Below are 22,429 nucleotides of genomic sequence, written 5' to 3'. Positions count from 1 at the left end.
ACCTGGTGGAACTGCGCATTAAACGTTATTAAAGGGTTAATAGAGGAGCAGCATTGTGATGACTTCCTGAAGGCGGAGTTTCAGAAACAGCAGGAGTTTTTTTTAAAGAGACAGAGTGATAAATTGAAGTCTTTAAATTACAAAGTCATATTTGACATATGTAGCATTTTTGTAACAACCGAAATAGTTGATTATACTGTAAAATGGCAATATGTGCCTGAAAACTACATAATACTGCCCCTTTAAATAGACACAAATCTGAGTCACATGCATTATCCTACATGTTTCTAAATTGTGCTGCTGTGACACTAGCTCAAATGTTTTTGCAAACGCTGCAATTAGGATGCAAACAAAACATTTTAAAAATGTGACGACTTTATATTGGCTTCAAATAGTACATTTGTGGTTGTTTCTATGACTTTCGAACCTCAGGTGTCCTGTTTTCAGTCACATCTAAATTATGTTAATCTCTTTCTACATATGTATAATCTTGTTTACATATGTAGAGAGGGAAACCAATGAATGATTTAACCACATTTTCAAACGATCAACTCCCAGCCATACAACTCCTGCTGTCTGGCTCTCACTTTTCAAAGAATAGAGTTCGTGTTGAATGATGGAGACGCGATGGAGAGAAAAGAAACAGGAGGAGGGACTGGCCTGGCCGGGTAGCGCAGTGACATCAGCTTTGAAAAATGTGTATGTGTGATGGTGTGCGTGCGCGCGCGAGCGCACGTGTGAAACTCGACAGATGCAAACTGAAAGAGGGCTCACTCTGCTGATTTTTATTAGAACCAAAGAACCTGGACAGAGATAACAACAATAAAATCAAAATAAAACACTTGAATTATTTTTTATGACATCTAGATCAGAAAATACAGCTCTCATAGTTGATTTATAAGTCCAATTTTTCACATTTTGGATTTTTACCAAAAGCACAAGCTAACGTGTTCTCCTCAATTTTATACAGTGAAACAAATATACTTAAATTTTATGCTGTGGAAAAAATCCCACTATATTATATGCATGCCAACTCTTTACCAGAGAAAAAAAATAGTGAAATATAAAACACACAAATGTTCGCTTTACTTGGAATCATTGCCTCATAGTACGCAAGACTGTAGTGCTAATGCTAATTTTTACTTTAAACAAGAAGTTGAAAACTGGGTTTTGGCTCTTTTTTTCTGTCTTCTTTGGTTAACAGTGATAACATTTTTTAAAAATCCTTTCCCATGACTACCCAGTGTTATTGTCTTTAGTTTTAAGGTGTAAAGTTTCTGTTGAGTTAAGCTGCGAAAGCACTTCCTTGGCTAATGCATAACAGCTAATACTAGGTGAAATTAAAATTTATTTTTTCAATCTGAAAACTGAACATGCCCAATTTACAGTTTTTTATGTACTCTTTAATAGTTTGAGAAGTTTATAACATTCAGAAATATTCCTTCTACAAAAGTAAAGTACTCCTGCATTTACCTTAGAAATGTGAACTTGTGAATGTGTGAAAAAGTGCTGTTCATTGTGCACATATGAATATTGTGTGGTGCATTGACATTACTTTACATTATAATCACAATTTACTCTAATCCACAACTTAACCAAGTAATTTTATTGTCAAAACAATGAAATGGCAAACATCAAAGCGAAAACAAGTTGGCACAATTTTAAACTCCAATTTGTTCATGAAGTCAATATTTTACACAGTATTACAGGTGCATTTAAAATATAATAGAATCAAATTATTTATCCCTCAATTCAATTAAAGTAAAAAAAAAAAACACTACATTGCACATATTTATCACACATTTATCATTTTTAATTTTTGATTATGAAAAGTCAAAAACCAAAATAAATGTTAATGTTACTGTAACATTGTTATAATACAAGGTAAAATAATATTAATAATAGTAAAAGTAATTATAAATATTATTTGTCTTTTCTTATTTACGCATATAATAAAATATTTTTTTTCCATTGACAAAGTGAAAAAATTGCACTTTATTCCTCAGAGTGAACCGTCGCTTACAATAGACAATCTCTGAATGAATCTCGACAGCGTGCTTAGCCGTGACCGAAAGAAAGAGAGGGAGAGAGAGAGAGAGGAAAAGGCGTTTCCACGTTTCAGCAGCCGGTCACAGAGTACCAGACTTCAGCGCGCGCAGATTCTCCGAGAGATCACGACCAAACCCGAACCTAACATTCCTCCGTTATCACCCACGAGCTCAGACTGACAGCTGACCTGACCCGTGTCCCCTTCACGGCAGCGGCTCCCTCTGACTAAAAAAAAAAAAACATTAACCCATCACTCGAAGCCGTAAAGTGAACCAGACGAGCTGGGCTTAATTCCCCCCACCCCTCCCCAGCACCACGTCTGTGCTCTCTGAGGCCGAGACCGACACATTCCGAGGAAAATTTTTCGTCCCGCTGCTCCCCTCATCTCTGCCTTGTCTGTAGCCGACTCATTTTGCTGCGCCCGGGGTGAGTACGTCTCCGTTCTTTCTGCTTTTATTCCCGCTTCGGGGTTGTTACTTTAAAACGCAGCTCCCTGGAGCGTCCTTCATTCATTTGTCTGAGCTGGGAGTCGAACCGGCTCCTTCATTCATGGACACGGTTCGCCTCTCCGCGTGCATACCATTGCATGATGTCGATGGGGAAAAGAGTACTTCACTTTCATTCTGGAAAATGTAGTTTTCAGTGTGCTTCTACCAAATATAATAAATGTGTCATATAATTTAGATTAAGGACATTTCCTTTCCTCAGTATACAGTTGATTTTTACAGTTGCGTGGCAAATTGGGTTTTCCCCCCACATTCCCTTGGGGGCTTTCAGTCCATCAGCAGTTAAAGTAATTGCATTGGAATCGTTGAGGCTGCTAGTTCACATGTATCCAGTGTCCTTTCATTTCCCAGCGTCCTCATGGTAATATTACTCTGACTCTACCCAGCCATAGCATTCGTGTTCTACAGCTGAACCACAACAGGTTACAATATTACATAACTCTTATAAGTTGGTGTGTAATTTGTTTATGGTATCTCCAGTTGTTTTGAACCAAAGCTTCTAAAGTATTGCGACTGTAATAATAACCCTCTGGTGGCTGGCAATTTGAGTATGAGCGGATGGGGATGGATTTTTTTTTTCTTTTTTGTCTTTTTATGAATGGATGGGAGTGCACAGCCAATGGGGAAGGGTGGGAATTGTTCTCCCCAGCTGAAGCTCTCCACTTTATGAGCCTGTATACCTGTATTATCTCCATATATATTTTCACATGCATCTATAGGATAGTGAGCTAACATGGAGTAAAAATATGGTAATTTCACGATATCTCACCATTTAAACCAAAATGTATAACTTTTGTTTTGTAATTGCTTTTATACAAAACAGAAAAGCAACAATTATTCCTACTGCTGCAAAAACAAATCAACGTGTTATTTAATTTTTATATATTGCAATGTAAGTATAATTGTTAGTTTCAGCTGTTACAACTATGAAATCATATAAATTATGTTATCTGTTTTTGCTCTTTAGACAGAAACAGTGTTTTAGTCAGGCTCCTTGCTCAGGTACCCAACCAGCAGTAAGCTGTTTTAACAGAGCTTCAATCTTTCTAAGGGCATTCTGGGTAAATATAACCAAAACAAACATGAAAGACTGGCGCCTATCCAGAGCCTCTCTTACGAATGACATATTCACTAAAGGAATATGTCATTGCATTTTGAGTGATAAAGTATTTATTTTAATACTTAAAAAAAGGAATTGATTTGTTTGCTTATTTCTATCATTTTACTTATTTCTAGTACTGTGTAGAAAAGGCTTATGTATTTTAAAGAAGAATTTGCAGAATGTACCATTTTTTTTACCCGATTAACCAATTAATTTTTAATACTTGATAGATTAATTGAATGCTAAAATAATTTTTAGTTGCAGCTCTACCCAGCTGTTGATTGCAGTGGAGTTGAACAATTCGGAGGCAGTCTTCCTCCTTCGCTATTTTGTCCACTTAGGATTCAGTGGGATTGAAACAAGCCCACAGCATGTTGGTGCAACCACCGTGCTTGATAGTAGCTTCCAGTGCCTCACCTTGATCACACCAAATGTACTTAGCGGTCCAGTAGATCTTAAATCTTCATCTTGTTTGATCTTTGCCTCGTTCATGTGACCAGCTGCAGTTTTCAGTTGCGTGCCCTTTGAGTTTCCCTTCTACAAAAACAGAACTTCTGATTTTTCTAAAGAAAAAAAGACATTAATTACCATGAAAATGAGCACCACTGATACATTTTTGCGTACATCCTACTTCAAAACCATTTGAATGTGTTGGGAGTTTTTTTTTAGGGGTGTTTAAGAAAGCACCTCAACAAGCGTTTTGAACTTTGGATTAAAAGGTCATCTTTCAGGATGACGCTTGGTTATAGATTGAACGGGTCAAGTCTCGATCCTTTCAGAATTGTGTTTGCCGTTTTGTGTGTGTGAGCCTTGACTCAGCTTTTTGGGAGCTTGTCTCCTCTCTGTGATATTCATCGATCCGTCTGCTTAAACAGAGGGGGTGAAAAAAAATCTGGGCAGCACAGCAGAAATGTGCTTCCTCTCTCGGGTTCACTTCCTCTGTGTGTGTGTGTGTGTGTGTGTGTTTGGTTTCGGATGTCCCCCCCATCCTCTTCTCTTCCCTCCCACCACCACCAAAGCGGCCGTGGCCGCCGGGGGAATGTTTGTGGTTGACTGTTTGCAGGCTCAGAGTCAAACACAGATTTCGGGAAGATCAGTGTTAAACTGGTGGAGCTCGAAACAGTCAAAATAAAAGAGGAAATGCGTCAGTCATTTTCTTTTTTTTTCTTTTGTGACCTGGACTTCAAGTGCCTGGTCTGAAAGCTGTTTGTAGACACACATTTAGACTTAAGATAACTTCACCATAACCACAAGATGAGGAAATAAAACAAACTTTGTTGGCATCCTTCCTCGTGTTATTTATACCATTAAAGGAAGACGTTGCTCACAGTAAGCTGAAAACCATTTAGTTACTGCATTTTTTTTTTTTTTTTTTTTTTACCAAAGCTGACTCACCAAAGATAATTAGGGTCACTTCTGCAACCACAGGAAATGAGGAATTGAAAGGTGGGTTAGTAAAAAAGAAGAAGAAAAAAAACCCTGTACTTTAAATTTAAAAAGAAAATGTACCATTTCCTCTGAGTTCAGTGTATTACCAACACTAAATAATAACTAGTATTCTTAGAACTGAAATAAAATGGGTTACTTGTGTATAGCTACAACTAGATCATATCATCATGTCAAAGCTGCTTGAGAAGGAATAGTAAAGGGACTCTTCGTCAAAGTTGTGAATTTCATAGTCAACTGACTTTATTGAGGCTCTGTTATGAAAAATGTCCTTAAGCATTGAAAGAAAACAATGACAGTGAATATGATCAGTCATACCTTGAACATCATGCTAGTCCATCCTGCAGAGTAAAGGCTGTTAGTGAAGATTAGGGCTGGGTGTTGCTAAGAACCTCACAATTCAGCTTCAGATTTTTAGGTCATAATTCGATTTGATAACAGTTCTATCAATATTGATTTAAATACTTTGCGTAACACGTTGATCTTTGATTTAACCATTAAACATATGACGTAATGATGACTAAAACCTTCACACAAACATGTTGTAGTTATACAGTTGATCCCTATGGTATTCACCTGCTCATGAGATTGACCCTAGACATTTATATGTCCTTTATTTTTGTCTAGACCAGGGTTGGGCAACTCCAGGCCTCGAGGGCCGGTCTCCTGCAACTTTTAGGTGCATCTCAACTTCAACACACCTGAGTCAAATAATGAGGTCGTTAGCAGGACTCTGAATAACTTGACTGCACTTAGGACATGATTCAGCTGTTGGATTCAAGTGTGTTGGATCAGGGAAACATCTAAGAGTTGCAGGACACCGGCCCTCGAGGACCAGGATTGCCCACCCCTGGTCTAGACCCTATTTGACTTTTGGAAATGTAATAAACTGTTTTCCATGCTCTACATGCTCTGGATTAAGTGCTTGCTCCTCACTGACAACGTTTTAACAGTATTTTGTGTTTGTTTTCCACCAAATCACTTTGACCTCAGCACATTGGTAATGATAACTCTCAACACTTTGTCAGAGACGTTCAATTCCTCCAGGTAAGGGGCATTTACTTTAGGATAAATTATGACTGCTGATTGGTCAGTTGCTGGCAAACCCACTGGATTGATTTGACTGGTGGGTGTCATCTCAATTCCACTCCTGAAAGTTGGACGTAGGAATAAACGACTTCTAAACACATCTCTGTGCATTAGTGATGAAAAAGAGAAAGATAAGGCACTGGCAGCAAAGGGTTCACTTGCATCTTAATCAAAGTGGGCATGTAGTTGTAAATATGCACCATCGACAGCTTAATGATAATTGCAAATATAGAATAGAATAGAATAGAATAGAAGTACTTTATTCATCCCAACAGGTAAATTACTGTGCAGTTGCAGCATACACATACACACAGATCAAATTACAATATGAAAAATAAAATAAAAATAAGATAAATGCATAAAATATAAAATGTAAGATGTAAGATTCTGTACAGTATGAACAGTGAAAATTAATAATCTGTACAGTCTGTACAAAAGTGCTTTGTAAACAATCTGTACAATATCGATTAATGAGCAGATATGTACAAAGGTAACTTAACGTTTCAAGGTCCATCTTGTGGCCTTTTTTCTGGACATTTGGGTACGTCTGCTCATCTATGGATTGTGGACCTACTGTACTCTTTTCTCCAGTTTTTAGGTTGCTTAGGTTGAATCTAAAATTGTCTCTAGTCTCCAATTTACAATTTGAGTGTCAGGAGAACCTGATATCTGGAAAAGCCTTCACATCACCATGGGATCTGGCATGCGATATTCAGTGAAACCTACCCTCAGTCGGATTTAGCAACAAAGGATGTCATCACAGAACACAAGGTAATCACGGTCACATCATTAATGAAGACCCACAGAGATCTTAAAGGGTGTTCTTGGATATCATGGATCGTCTAACAGGTCCACTGTTGTGCAGCCTGGCCTCCCAGGAAGATATGAATTACAGAGTCACCGTCACTGTGGGGTGTTACATTCCTACCTGGAATCTGTTTCCTTGGACTGCTCTGAACTATGTTTCTCATTGCTGTATAGCATATAGCATGCAGAGATGACAGAATATGTTTCACCATATCATTGGCAAATATTATTATAGTCAACATATTGTGATCCTACAAAATGATGCTGTATGCATTTATTGCAGAATAGTGTGCATATATTGGGATAAATGGTGTAAAATTCACAGTGGTAAAGGTACATTTGTTTTAGTAAAGGAATTAAACTATCTTAAGATCACAAATATGTATTTTGTATTAGTTATAAAACAACATCAAAATACTCTTAAGTTTGTGTTGTCAGTACAACAAGGGGTATGCATACTTTTGCAAGGCGGTGACTTTTGCTCATGCTAGAGCTGAGCTCCATGGGTCTGATGTCCCAGTCATTTGGGTCACTGGAAGTGATACCGCCTGCAGGACAGAGTCTGTGTGGGAAAGAGTGAAAACCAGCACTGAGAGCCAGGTTCACCACCCCCGCTGAAGTAAAAATGTCTATAGCCAACTCTTATTTATTGTGTTTAAGCATATCCAGAGCAGTGGACATTCAGCTTGTGGCGAAACAGGAAGTGATTCCAACATCACTCCCTTCCCACCTCCCTGTTACATCACAGCTTGGTTGCAGTTTTTAAGTACCTGCCATATTTGATGTTTTCCCACTTGCAATGAACAACAAAAATCTAAATTTATCATTTATGTGAGCTAAAAATACAGATTTACCTTGATTCAGTGTGTATCTGGAACATGTGCAGTGATTTATTGTAAACCGCCACAGAGGTTAAGCCTTTCCCTCTGATGCTTGTGCAGATTTAATCCCTCTGGCAACTGCTCATGATCTCTCGTCGTCTGCATGTTTTTGTTTCTTATGCTGTTGTGGAGCTCCGGTTTGTTGGCTAGGGTTGGAAAAGTTCAGCATTGTTTATATATATATATATATATATATATTTATATATATAATTTATTTTTTTATTTATTTTTTTCTGATTGTTTTTTCACGTACTGCCTGAGGAGCAAATGTCCAGCGATGATTACATGAGCACAGCTGTGGAATCATTCCATAAATCCAATCTGTGTGTATTTCACAGTGGCCAAAATAGTGGATAAAATTACCCAAACACGCAGACTGGCTGAACAACACAAACGGCATCAAAAATTCACTGTACTTTCACACATGCACACACACACAACTATTGCACGATTTGATTTAGGACACTCGTCTATCCCCCCGGTGGGCATAATCTGCTCTGCAGCTTGCCTCTGAATGAAACGCCTCGGTGGGCCTGATTGGATTTGATAAGACCTGATTCAACTGAGGCAGGAGGGAAAGGACGCAAATACACGCTTGCATTGTGCTTGCATGTGGGTGGGTGTGTGTCTCTCTCTTTTAGATGCTACAGGATATTATGAGGGGTCAGCTCAAGGTGTTAGCCGCTTGCCTGTCTTTCACACACATACACACAAGCTCAAATACATTTCGCACGTTAATGTCTTGACAGCATGCACCAAATGCTCCAAAATCAGTAATGTGTTACAAACTAAATGCAAATACTAATAATTTTTTTTAAAAAGTTGGTTTTATTCAGTTGTCAGCCCCCGTTCAACAAAAGTGCCGGCATCCCTCTTAATGCTGGTTATCTAATGGATTTCACATCTGCTACTGACTTTTTTTTTTTTTTTTTTTCCCCTCACTGACCTGCATGTTGCTCTCCATTCACTTAGATACATTGAGGTATTAATATCAACAGGAAAACAGTCACCAGGGAGCCTCGTCTTCTATTTTTAACAGGCTGGAAGCAAAACACAATGACTTCAACCGCATACCTTTTCTATCATGTCCTCCACTCAAAGGAGGTGCCTTTACTTTACCTTTCAGTGGCGAGATGAAATCATTGAAACAGAACTGTGAAAAGCGCTGGTGCAGAAAGTCATGAGTCATGATAAGATTTTGCTGTAATTATATGGAATCTATTAGCAGAAATGATGTTCGCTAAAATGCTAACATTGTTAACATGAGATTTAGCTTTGCTAACCTCATGTTGTGCTAATCATGACATGCTTAAAACTACTTTACCATTGATTTTGTTAAAAATTATAAACATTTGGATTTAGTTAAAACACTATTTTATTCCTAGATGGAAATGATTTTTTTTTTTTTTTCCATTTTCTGCTCGGTGCCATTTTAATTTATTCTCCGTTAGTAAGATGACACAGTAACATTAGATACCACATTTCAAATACACTTTGTACTTCCTAAGATACATCAAATTAATTTCAAATATGTCTCAAAAAGAGGCAAAGGGGTTCAAGAAGTTAAATATGATTCTGTTTTATTTATTTACACATATTTAAGGGTAAACTCACATTATGGCAAAACTGCTATTATTATTTTGCAGAACACTTCCACACCTTTGATCCCAATAACCGTAAACTGTTCAGAATGGTAGCGCATCTAAAATGCTTGAAAAATGTGACAGGACTTGATTTTCCAGAGAAATCACTTACTTCCATGGCATTTAGACTGGTTTAACATAAATTTTCAATATGCAAGATATTAAACAGAGTCAAAGCATCTTAAAGTTAGGTAATTATTCAGTTTCGTCTATAAGGTTGTATACATACTTGACAAACTTAGATTTAGGGGAAAAAGCAATAACATTTTCATGTTATTTCTGTTGACTTACAATGACTATGCAATGAGTAAAGTAAGGAAGCTATTGCAATGTATTAATTAATGTATCTAGAATTAAGGCCTTAAAATGTCTTAAATTCATAAACAAATCTAGGTTGGCCTTAGGTCCGTTAATCACACATTGTATTTTTTTTTCTTGCAGGACCAGCTGCTAACATACCCTTGCTAGCTACCTATATAGCAAGTTTATTTTTTTTTTTTTTACATCTATCATTGGTAAGAGGAAATTATCGTCATTTAGCTGGATGATGCTCATTTTCACCACTTGCTCACTTTTGTTGCCAACCCATATGAGGCTAAGTTCATTCTGTGCAAAAATCTTTGGACACTATGGAGGTTAAAGTTGCAGAGAGCCATATAAAGTGTGAGAAGCACAAAGCTACTGCCAAGAGCAGCAAACAGACCCCACAGAAATTTCACAGTGTTTGCTATGCCTGATTGTAAAACAGCAGGTTATCCAGCCATCCCCATCTTAAAAAGTCTTAAATTTGACTTGCTAAAATGTGCAGGTGCACATACAGATGTTTTTTAGCTGCCTCATTGCGTCTTGTTAGCCACTTCTCTAACAATCTTATCTCTGGTCATAATATTTATTGCAGGACCCATCATCTGTCCTTTGTAGAACGCCCACTCTAACTCTTATCAACAAAGCTTTATAAACTTGACATTTTTTTGCAGTTCATTAGCAATTTATGCTAATGGTTGCTTAACCATTGATATTTCAATGCTTTAACCAACATTATTAATACCACGATAAACTACACACGGTAAACAGCCTCACTAAATATGTGCACAAACGTGTGCGTGTATGTGTTTTAGACAGATAACTTTTTGGCCAGTCTTTGTCATCGTAACAGATGACGAGCCAGCATGTGACACAGTGGAGAATCTTGCAGTGTCCATAGAGGTGGGGGGGCTGTGTCTTTGCACTTCTTCATCTGCTCGTTGGATGATGATGTTGAATCTTTGTGTCTGTATTTGTGTGTGCCTGGGTGTGTGTGATTGTGAGTGAAGGTTGGGGTGTGGGCGGAAAGCATGGCTTTGGAACAGTTGGACTTGATGAGCAATGCATGCGCTGATGGGACTCTTTGTGTTGGTGAGGTGATTCAGAGCTGTGGCCGCTTATTTCTGGTGCTCCAAATTGGACGTGATCTGCACCAAATGTTTGCATGGTTTAACTAACAGCATTTGTTTTCGGCTCCACGCAGCTGTCTCAGCTAGGAGTGACCATCCATGTCGACGGGGAACATTTGCTTTCTGAAATAACGTGTTAAAAGTCCGTATGTGCGAGTTCATTTATGGTATGGGTTGGAAACAAGAAATGCAATGAAACACACCAGCATTTAAACACACATACACACACATGCTCGCAGCGTCTCCTTGCTTCAGTACAAATTCAGGCGTCAAACTTGTTCGACGTTGTTTATATAACCCTCAGGGGACCCGAGTACCCACAGTCGAGGTACGGCGACTTGCACTAATGCATTGTACCATCACACAAAGACCCGCCTGGAAGCTTTTATGTAATGCCTCGTGCCAAGATTTCTGAGAAATCAAATGCAAGGTGGACCGCAAGCAGCAACCCTAACCACATCTGCTCTTGTTTTCTTACATGCAGTCTGAACCCATCTTTTAGACCATCTGGGCGTCAATGGGTTATGTGAGATTCTCTGAAAGCATCAAAAGAAAATCATTCAGTAAGTCCACAGAGCCTCTCTGTCCGTAGAAAACATATCTCTAAATCAGACTTAGTCTAGTTTTCATCTAGACATATGAATGTAGACACTCTCAGTCATTAATTATGCCAACTTATTACTTTTGGGGCTGTGGGTGCAAACCACGGGATCTGGTATGTCACACATCCACAGAGATAACATGTAAACTCACCTGAGATAGGATAGAAACTATTCAATTGTTACATGTTTAAATATGAAAATGAAACAAATGTTTGTTTTTGATGTCAGTGCAGACCTATAAACTCATAAAATGTCACAGAAACTCAATGTCATCATTCACAACTCCTCCTTCTGTTCCCTAACCTTATCTCGGTTGAAATACATTCTAAGAAATTTAACTTAATGGAACAAGTCACAGACGGTGCGCTGTGGAGAGATGAGAAGTGAGAGGAATGGAATGACAATGGCCAGGCTACTGAGACACTGCAAGGGGTGAAATGGAAGGTTGGTAGATTTACGATATTGGATATCTTAACCTCTGTTTTACGCCAGAAAAGTTGGCAGGGACCACAAGGAAACACAATGTACTAGGTAGGTATGCGGACATAACAATGTTACCGTATAATAATCAGTAATGTAACTGATTATTACATTACTGTGTTGCATTGTTACAAACAGAGCTGATATAGTTTTAGGGCCAACTTGATGATGTTTTAATTCACTTGTCCTACTTTACCATACAATTCAAACTCTACTTCTTTTGCAGGTTGTTAGTGGAAATCTGAATCAGTGCAACAGGTGCTCCTGTTGCACTGATTCTATTCTTTGACTAATAACTTACGAATAAATCTTTGCTAACCAAGCTAAGTGGAAAGCATCACTCAGTTCCCAAACAGAAGAGGCATTTCTTCATATTTGAGAAGACTTTATTGTGTGCACATCATTACTGCTAAAACCCTTTCAGTCATCACAGCCATGCGTCACTGCTTTATACTGCACACTTTATCGCAGAGGTTTAGACAAAATAAATATTGAGAGGCTGTCCATGTTAGGAGAAAAAACAAATGCTCATCCAGAATGAGAAGAAAATGGTCAATACTTCCACTATTTCCCTTGTTCCATAGCTCCTGGGCTGACATCAGGGAGCCGTATAGCTAAAACAAATAGGAGTTCAAGGCTTGTATTACATGAGCTGTAATTGAATTTGAGCAATTGTGGTGATGAAAGTTGCTTTTTACCCATGCTGGTAATTACTGCTGGGAGACAGAGCATAGAGCTTTGCAGGTTGCTAAGGCAGGTTTGGTTACTAAGAAACTAATTAGAAATGTGTCAAATTATTGCTGCTGGTGCTTACCAGAGTTACCATGATACAGTGGGGGACGATAAAGTGAAAAGAACTGCAAAATGCTGTAAGGTTTTGCTCTGCGTGTTTATCTCCAGAGTGATGGACTTTGTTGGTTCATTTGCTCAGGGTCAGGATCTAGATCTTCATCACATCCTTGTCAATCAACAAGTCGCCCGCACATTAGACCAGAAACGTTGTTCTGCCAACGGAAGCAGTCATTTAACTGAGTTATTTCCATGGCAACATCAAGGATAGCAACCCGGACTGTCTCACAGGGAATTCATCTAGAGTTGGGTTGTTACAGAAATCCATAAAGAGAGGCTGTGATGTGCATATGAAGTGCGACAGCAACCTGATGCAGGATGATGGATGGAGTTTCATTTCCTGTGAACTGTACCTGCCTTCCTCCTGGTGCGCTCAATCCGCTAATGGAGCAACAGGGAGGACTGAGTGACGGCGGCAAGAGAGGCAGAGTGTAATAAAGGAGGGCAGATTTTTGAGTCTTGCCTGGAGTCTAACACAGACTGAACAAGTTGTTTAATCTCTAATGGACTCTTAGGGGCTCTGTGAATGTGTGTGTGTTGGGCCACTTCCCCTTATAGTCCCTGATCGTTTGACTCCACTCCACTGCCAGTGTGTCTGTGTGCGCCTTTCCCTCTCCCCATTCAGCAACCAATGATGACTCATACTAGCACCCCTCCGCCCCACATCCTTCTCTTTCTCTTCTTCCTCACCGTCCTTTTTGTCGCCTCCTCTTCCTCTCTTCCTTGTTTCCGTCCCTCCTCTTTCAGAGGCAGCAGATGTGCCTTGGGCTGGTTACTGTAGATGAAAACTTCGGGTGGACGTCCTTTAGATTTTCTTAGTCACAAATAAGTGGTTATTATTGTGCAGTTAATAACTGTTTACAGTGTTAAAGGTCTTCATTTTGGTGCTGGCTCAATAGAGACAAATAAAAAACAAATGAAAACTAAATGTGGAGACTGTAGAGAGTTTTGTGATTTGAACTCAGGACAAAGACAGGCAATCATGGCCTGCCTTCACTAGGCCTGTCACGATAATAAATTTTGTTGGATGATAAGTTGTCCCAGAAATTATTGCGATAAAACTTTTATTTTGAGACCATTTTCAACTAATATAATAGTAAAGGCTTATTAACCCTCCCACGATGCTCAGTTGGAGCGCGGTATATGTCACTGTCAAACAGTGGAGAGGTGAGGATGTTGTCCCGTCAGACCATCAGCTCCCAAAACCACACACTCTCAAAAACAAATTGTAAAAATGCATGTGGGGTCAGCGTGACTCCACTGGACCGTGCAGAAGGTAAAAAGCTTGTGGGGTCCAAATGACCCTGTTTCTTAAGAATATGAGAGCAAGAAAGCAAGTACACTCACTCAAAGATAAAAAAAAAACTTTAATTTCTAAAGTTTTTTAGAAATGAATTAGTTTCATTTAACACTGGAACTGAAAAGCATTTTGCATATCCAAAATAAAACAACTAACCAAAACAACAATTATTAAAATGAATTGTGAAATCTCTGTAACAACAGGTTAGGCCAGGAAAATAGGCAAAAGTGGCAGGTAGTGCAGAGTGACTACTTTGTCTTGGGTTTGCACGATTTTTCAAAATGCTGATTTTTCAACGATATTAAAAGATTCTCTTTCATGACTTGTCCAAATGAAAGTTATCACGCTCGTTTTAATTTCATATTGTTGATTGATTTCTTGGTTATGACTCTCAATGAACTAGTTAAAAAACTGCAGTTTTTTAAATACTCTACTTATAGCTGCACTATACTAGCAGATAGCATGACTATTTTTCCAGTTATTATTTGCTAGTGTATTTAGTTGTTGCTTTTTGTATTGTTTTGCTTAAATGTTTATCAAAATGACTAAATCTACAGTATAGATAACATGACAAACATTTTTGCAAAAGTAGGAATTCCTGTTGTATCTCTGTTTTAAATCAAAGCTGTTGGATCATGTTACATGTTTTTGTTTTCAGTTATTCTGTGGTGGTTTTATGGGAGGGAGGGGTATCATTATATTGTGTGAGTTTCATTCTCCAAAACAACTTTTTTCCCCTTGTTTCTAAAGGTGTGGCTCAAAGCTCTTGGTAAAATATCAATGGTTGTATCCTGTCTTTGCAAAACAGTGAACCAGCAGATACAGTCCAAACACGAAGACGTTGGGAAAGAAAAATCTTGGCTCCCTTCGCCTCTCTTCTTGCGGAGATGGAAAGTACAACAAAGGCAGCTTTTCCTCCTCCCAGTTCTGTGCTGCTTCCAGCTCCTCCACCTCCTCTACTAACTCCTTGTCTCGCAGCAGAGCTGCACGGTTGCAGACGCCACTCTTTTTCAGCTTTCCGTAGGGGATGCAAATCAGTGTTCAACGAGTTCATTTCTGCTGTTTTCGTGATGTGTGATTGCGCATCGAACAGTAGTGCTGATATTTGTGTAAGGCTTAAGTTATGTGTGGGTGTGTTATCTGTGCATCTCTGCAATCTGTCATGTGGAATGTTACAGGCATGGATGCATGGCCTATTTCCCTACGTGTGTGTGTGTGTGCGTGTCTTTGTGTGTGTGTGTCTACAGCTGTGGCTTCTGCCCTCTGTGTAAAGCGAGGTTATGGCATCCTGTTCCTCTTCCTCGCTGCCTCTCCATCTGGAGTTGATCCAGCTTCAGTAAACTCTGCTTTACAGTGGGATACAGCTCCATTATCACAGTGGAGAGCGTGGGCATCCGGACCAAGGCTTGTTGTGTTACTCGATCATCACACTGGATGTGTGTGTGTGTGTCTTCTTGTTAGTGCTGTTTAATTTAACAAACTGGCATAACTTGTTAGTTTGTTAACACTTCTGCTATTGTATCTTATTTGTTTATTTAAAAAATAAAAACAACAAATAAAATTAATCTGCTGGGCTTCAGGGTTCTCCCATAAACAGCTGACTAAAAATACAGACTATAGGATAAAAACTACTCATTAAAAAGGTCATTCTATTGACCTTTCGCAACTCCATCACCTAATCATGTTGAGCTGCTATGACGGACGACGGACGCCCTATCTGCTTTTTCAGACCTACTAGGCTTTCCTCATCAAAATTTACAATAAAATGACAGGTTTGCTTAATGTCATTGTCCGTTTATGCAACCAACCGCACAGCATCTATGACCATTGTTTTGACGTCCATCGTGGCGGAGTGCGCCGCTTTCTGAAGAGCGTGGAGACTCATTTAAAGGGTCAATACAAAGTGCCAATTTCAGAATAAACACTTCTGAAAACTAACCATACATGAATGCAGCAACAAGTAAACAGGACCAGTCATGTCAGAGAGGATGCGATTTACCGTTAAGCTGCTGTCGTAGCATTTCCTATTTTGCCATGTATGCTAGTATATTGGGGGGGGGAAAGATGTTACTTGGCTCTCAACAAGACAAAACGATGCAGATTTAGCGGAACGTCAGCCCTTGTCATGCTCGTCATGTAAAGCACAGTTTGGATGTGTTTATGTTCTGAATAGTTCATGTATACTAATATCAATGCTGTGAAAGAGTTGAGGAACAGATGTGGTGGAATTTCAAAACATTTTCAAAAGATCTTGTTGCAGCCTGGCCAATGTGATGATCGTGCTTTATTTTTTGCTACAGTTTCAAAAGCATTGTAATGCGGGGGTTTTCTCTGTCAGTATGTCTTCCTTTGGCATAGAAAGGAAGATACTTTATGACTTTAGGGATCATTTCTTGTCTTTAAGTAGCTAACTGGCTGCTTGCAGCTAAAATTTGGTATTGAATTTGTCATTTTGTTTTAAAAAATAGTGCAACTTGTAGTTGTCTTCTGAGACCATATGCTTGTATTCAAAGTTTTTTTCTGGCAGTATTCTGTTAGTTGCAGTAACAAGGGACTTCATCTTTATTTTTCTGCTAAAGAAGACGCAACAGTGGCTTAAAATCGAGCAGATTATACGACATTTGAAATTTCTTATGAGGCACAATGAACATGCTTGGGTTCATTTCCATCTCAGAACTGGCAACCGAAACGGCAGCTGCCGTAAAGGCGCCGATACACGGCCGGAACGAACCCTGAGATAGCAGGCTAACACCCGTGTTAACGCGACACATATGCCTCAGGTTTGTCAATACTACCTGCCAACAGTGTTCTGTCGAAGGCGAAATGTTCACACGTCGATGTTGGCACAGAGGCAGCGACAACGTGGGCTTGTGCAGGTGTCTGTCAGGTACAGATGTGAGCCTGACAATGAAAGCACAGACGTGGGAGCGAGAGGGGGAGGGGGCGGTTTGGTTATGAGGAGAACGAAGTGTCGGTTGGGAAAAATAGTATCTCGATTCTGTCACGGCACCTTTCCATTAACAAAATCAGATGAAGGAACAGAGCTTATCGATTTGTGAATTAAATTATTCTTTTGGCAAAGTATAGAGTGAGCACACTCTGCAAACAGCAAAACTGGGTGTAATAAAGCATTGTTTTGCATGTCTATAAAATTGATTTTGACTGTGTGTGTGTTTGACTTGGCTCAGCATTCATTTCTTTGTCTTTGCATATTGCTGAGGGACGAAGAGGAAGTACAGAGTACAGAGGTGCTGCTGATTTTTTTTCTTTTTTTTTTTTTTTTTTTCTTCAGAGCACAAAAAGCCATGTTGCTTACAGAGAAGGCTTCGGTGTCTTCGGTCAGCCATACTTTGATTGTTTCCTGCTGCTGAAAAGGTCAACACATACGTTACAAGAGGCAGCGATCTTGTTCGGCTTTTATTTCAAAGGTTCCAAAAGTCAGCTGAAAACCTTTGAGCTGTTACAATCACGTAGCTCAGACAGGAGTCAATTTAAAAGAACAGAGCTGGGAATTGAGCATTTCTGCTTTTGTGGTCAACCTCGCACAAAAAGTAACTTTTTTGTTGTATTTTTTCAAATCTAAAATGAAAAAAATGAGTCATTTCAATTATTTTTTTCTGCAAGATTTGTTTGTTTCAAACAGACGCCAGAGTTCCTAGTTTGAAAATCAGTCTCCTCTAAACATAGACTGGTGAGATCACGTGTGTATCACTACGAAGGGGAAAATAAAAAGAAACAACGGAGTGAATGAGAAGGAAGGGAGAGAGAAGGTGTTATAGATGTTTGAGGCGGAGGAAGGTAAGTGCCAAAAATGAATTGGGTTGTTGAGAAGAGGCGTTGGAAAGGATGTGAAAAGAGAAAATGGTGCAACATGTTTTTTTTTTCTTTTTTTTATCCTCGTCTTTCCTGTAGGATGATCTCACCTGAAGAACACATTTAACCATTTTTTCCTCATCCAATCCCTATCAGAAAATGACAGTTGTTCACTCTCTTGAAAATATGTTAAAAACCGAGACATGATTGTCATTTTAAAGCTAATGTCCCTTCATCTTATTTGTCTCTTTAATATTCAAATTGGGCAAATTGTTAACATGAATTATATTAGAGATTTTTTTTATTTTCTCAAAGACCAACAGTGCATCAAACTGAAGCAGTTAATATGTCATTAAAATAAGATTTTATTTTATAGGAATTCATCAGAATTAAGAACATGCATACATATTTCTGTACATGTATGCACTTCTTTCTTATTTCTGATACTCAGCTTGTAAAACTACACTACTACACTTTCATAAACCCTCATATCAAACCCAAGGAAGCTTTGAACTCCATAATTAGGTTCTGAAGTGGAAAAGGCAGCTCCTGCTCAGCTTCCTGGACATGATTTAGCTCGTCTTCAACCGTTTCCTCTTCGGTGGATGAGTCCATGCTGTGAACTTTGACCCGTTGAGGAAATGAACGGGTGTTAGAATGACATGCTCTCTCATCTGGAGCTCACCTCCTCGTTAGGAGAGTGCTGTAGACGCGTCTCAAACCAAAATCACAGCTCCTCTATAACACCTCGGTACTGATCGTTTTTTTTTTTTCCCTTCTCAACTTCTAATACACCTGTTCTCACACAGTTACGCGCACACACACACACACCTACACACATGCACACACACCTAGCCTGACTGTCATCAGATGATCTTCAGAATTCAGCTTGATTTTTCTGATGTCTTGGCGTCCTGTCAAGGCGTCTGACAGTGTTTCACTGCAGGCTCGCTGTGTCCCAACATTCGCAGCTCTTAATTAGATTTACTGCATGACTACCTGACCACCTGTTTCTTTGGCTCTCTTTCTGGCTAAGAGAAACACATTAAGCTGCACAATTCTCAGTAGCTATTTATTCGTGTCAGTTATGTTTTTTGCAGCTTCAAAGCAGAAGCGAAATAAATCTTAATAAACTTGAACCGACAAAGCTTGGCAACTAAAACACATATTTCTCTTGATATATTAAACACTACCATTTGTTTTCATTAAATGGATTATTCTGCTGTTGATTTTTTTTCTTCCTGATGATTAAATGTAAAAGTAAGATTTGCCTGAAAGAGTCTGCTATATTTAAGCTAGGAGTAATCATGATAAAAAAATTTAAAAATCAGTGAGCTTGAAAACAAAACAACTTAATCTGAATATATTTAAAAGTTTCTGTTTGTCTGATAGTTCTGATATCTTAAAGAGAAAATGTTAGAAGATTAGAACATGGCATTATAATTACATATTTAATGAGAATAAGAAGGGGAAAAAATGGCTGGTGGTGTGTTGCACAAAATAACTTCAATAAAATAAAGTTTCATCGTATGACATGGCAAATCAAAATTGAGTCTTTTCAACCCTAACCCTTCATCGGATAAAGTAATTGTAGGCTAGCTACCAAAAAAGCTAATGCAGGTCCACCTGCAAATCTACGTCCCGGTTTGGTTGAAGTGAACTCTGGTGCCATTTGAATGGCAAGTGTGGAGACCTCTCCAAAAGCAGGAAGTGGACAATAGAGGATGGCATTCTGGGTAAATACATACAAAACAAACATGGGAGTTTAGCGCTAGTGGGAGAAATGGCTCATGGTCTATTGCCAAAGACAAAAAAGAAATCCTACAACTGCTAAAAACTCATGCCACTCCATTTTTGTCTACATCTTGTGACGAAGGAAATTGCATTACATACTTTGCCATGAGTCTCCTCTTGATATACATTTGAAAAGTAAAAAAGAAAAAGTAGCATATACAGGACACAAGTCAACACCAGTGAAGTTTGCCTCTACTCCTGCAGAAAGGGAGAGAAACAAAACGAAAAACCACAGCAACAAATAACATAAGCATATATTACAAAAACAATTATAACATCACTGACAATTTAATACAAGCACTTTGAATTGCCTTGTTGCTCAAAATGTGCGATATAAATAAAATTACCTTACAAGATGTATTTAGTGGTAACTAAATACTTCCAACGTAGAATGCATCTGAAAATCATCTAAATCCAAACACCTAAACATTGCCTTTGATAGGCAACACTCCATTAGTTTCCATACTTGTAATTTAAAACTGTACACATTTTATGGCAGTCAATCAGTCATGACTTTCAATTTTAGAAACATTCAAATCATCCTTTTTTAGACCTTGGTAACAAACTTCTCACCTACTGTAGGCGTTACATAGATGTTCAACTGTGAGGCATTCTGGAATCTGGATTCTGCTGGGCCTTGTGGTTTCAGGGGTCCAAAGAGTTCAGTACTTTGAACCAACCAGTTTAATCATGAATGCTTCAGTATTCGAAGCCCCCTTCATTTTCTGCAGTATAATTTCCCCGCTGCCCACAGCATAATGTTTTCAGTTTGACATAAATGCTGCCTGGTGTGGTTATTTAGGCCTAACAGGCGCTCAGCGTGCTGCAATTTGTGGCATATTACTCTTGATTGGACCTCGAAAGGCGCAGAGGTGAGAATGTACGTTCAAAAATGGGTTCCCATTTTCTTTGTGGCTTTCCCGCTCACCACCATGTGTTAATCACAGCTGCACGCCTGCTTAGAAAGCCTACAGTGCACTTTGTGCTTAAAACTGAGGTAAAGAAGAGGTGAGGAGAAGGTATGTTTGACCTAACTTGTAAGTAGACTCAATTCTAACCTTTTTTTAGTGTTTTTCTGTGCATTTATTTATTTTTTTTTACCTAATTTGATGAGATTTGTGATCTTTCGCCTCAGTGAAAGCACATGAAGAAATCAGAAATTTTCAGCTTCAAAAAATAAAAGTTCTAATTTTGTCTCCACACACCATGCCCCTCCCCTCCTCACCCTCTCTCCTCCCAGAGGCGCAGAGATATTTTTATCCTCCATAAAGCTCAAACGCTAATGAAGCATTGACGACACAAATACATTTCCATGATTTTTTTTTTCTCCCCCCTCATCTGGCTTCTCCTGCCGTAGTTGTGACACAACGAAACCTTCCTTCTTTTTGGCTCTAAACTGTCATCCTACATGAGTCAAGATTACCCTTAGTCTGGTCTTTACATTCCAGCAACAATTGTACGATTGTAAAATATCCTTTTTAATCAGGTATTAGGTCTTAAAAACCTCGAGAGGCGGTGATGTGAGAGGATTCCTTTTACTTCCAGTCCCTTGGCGTGTTTTGACAGCGTTACGAAACGAGACTCGCATCTCCCCTCCAAAGCAGTCCGACAGTTTACTCGAGATAGATTTTTCTCGTGAGGGAAATGATGAAAGCTTTTGTCATTTTATGAAAGGACATAGAGACTTTTTTAAATTAAAATCTAATAGTTTAAGGTCTAGAGATGCTAAATTCAGAAGAAAGGCTTCCAAACTTATGTGATTTTATCCTTTCGCCCTCTTTGACAGATGTATTTTTGTTCAATGTGATGCAATGGTCTGTCACCAACTTTGATGTTTTGCAGTTGTTGGCCCTCTGGTTCAACCACATAGCTGCCGCATTCCTTGCAGTACATAATATCTTTTCTTTGACAGTAATCTTGGGGTTGAGTTGGGACTTGGCAATGTGACAAACCCGTTCTATAGCACTGTATTTCCAACATGTAATGTGTATTTTTATGGCTTTGTTTCAGAAAAAAGCTGCTTTTCTTTTGGGCTATATCTCCATTTGTCATTTTATCCTGCACAACTACTTGATATGGTTCTTTTTCCATAATAGCTAGAATAATTTGCCAGAGATGCCTTATTTTTAAAGTTGAGTATTTATCTTTTCATTTCATCCTTCCTTCTTCGGTTTGTTAATTATTTTCTTTTGCCGTACCATAGTATGTACGCGTGATGTATGAAAGAAAAAGGGACACAGTGCTTTGTTACTAATTGTCAACACTTCGTCAACACTTTGACTAGTAACAAGGTCAGGAAAAAGGAGAGGGAAGAAGGTCATCTACTTTAGCTTGACTTTGATAACCATAACATGTAGATGTGCTGCAGAATTCAGTGTATTTTGGTTCAGTTTATAAAAAGGCGACTCACACACTGGCTTTCTAACTCATCAGTAGAGCAGGTGTTTAAATTAACTTATCAGATCATCATTTAATGATAATCACAATGTAAACATCAAGTATGTAAACATAATACTGTAACTGACTTCTGTTTTTTATGTGGGAAATGTCTGTGTGTTTTTTTGGTGTTGAATCCTCACACATTAGTGGAGCTGTTGTCAGTCAATTCAATGGGTCTGTGTGTAGCAAGAAAAAA

At 38.7% G+C, this 22,429-nt stretch overlaps 1 protein-coding gene across 1 annotated transcript in view; it reads left to right on the top strand.

The window, feature by feature from the left end:
• Positions 1–1,981: 1,981 nt before the first annotated feature.
• pea15 (proliferation and apoptosis adaptor protein 15) overlaps positions 1,982–22,429 on the top strand; it is a 45,631-nt gene continuing 25,183 nt past the window's right edge. Inside the window, exon 1 of the mRNA XM_088016092.1 lies at positions 1,982–2,475. The gene's annotated coding sequence lies outside the window, so the exon portion shown is untranslated. The remainder of the gene's footprint in view (positions 2,476–22,429) is intronic.

Source organism: Poecilia mexicana, unplaced genomic scaffold (assembly GCF_051168715.1).
Source record: "Poecilia mexicana isolate PSO_F unplaced genomic scaffold, ASM5116871v1 scaffold_18, whole genome shotgun sequence".
In the NCBI taxonomy this organism is placed as follows: Eukaryota; Metazoa; Chordata; class Actinopteri; order Cyprinodontiformes; family Poeciliidae; genus Poecilia; species Poecilia mexicana.
Note: the sequence above shows the minus strand (reverse complement) of the source record. Positions and strands in the feature narration are given on the sequence as shown.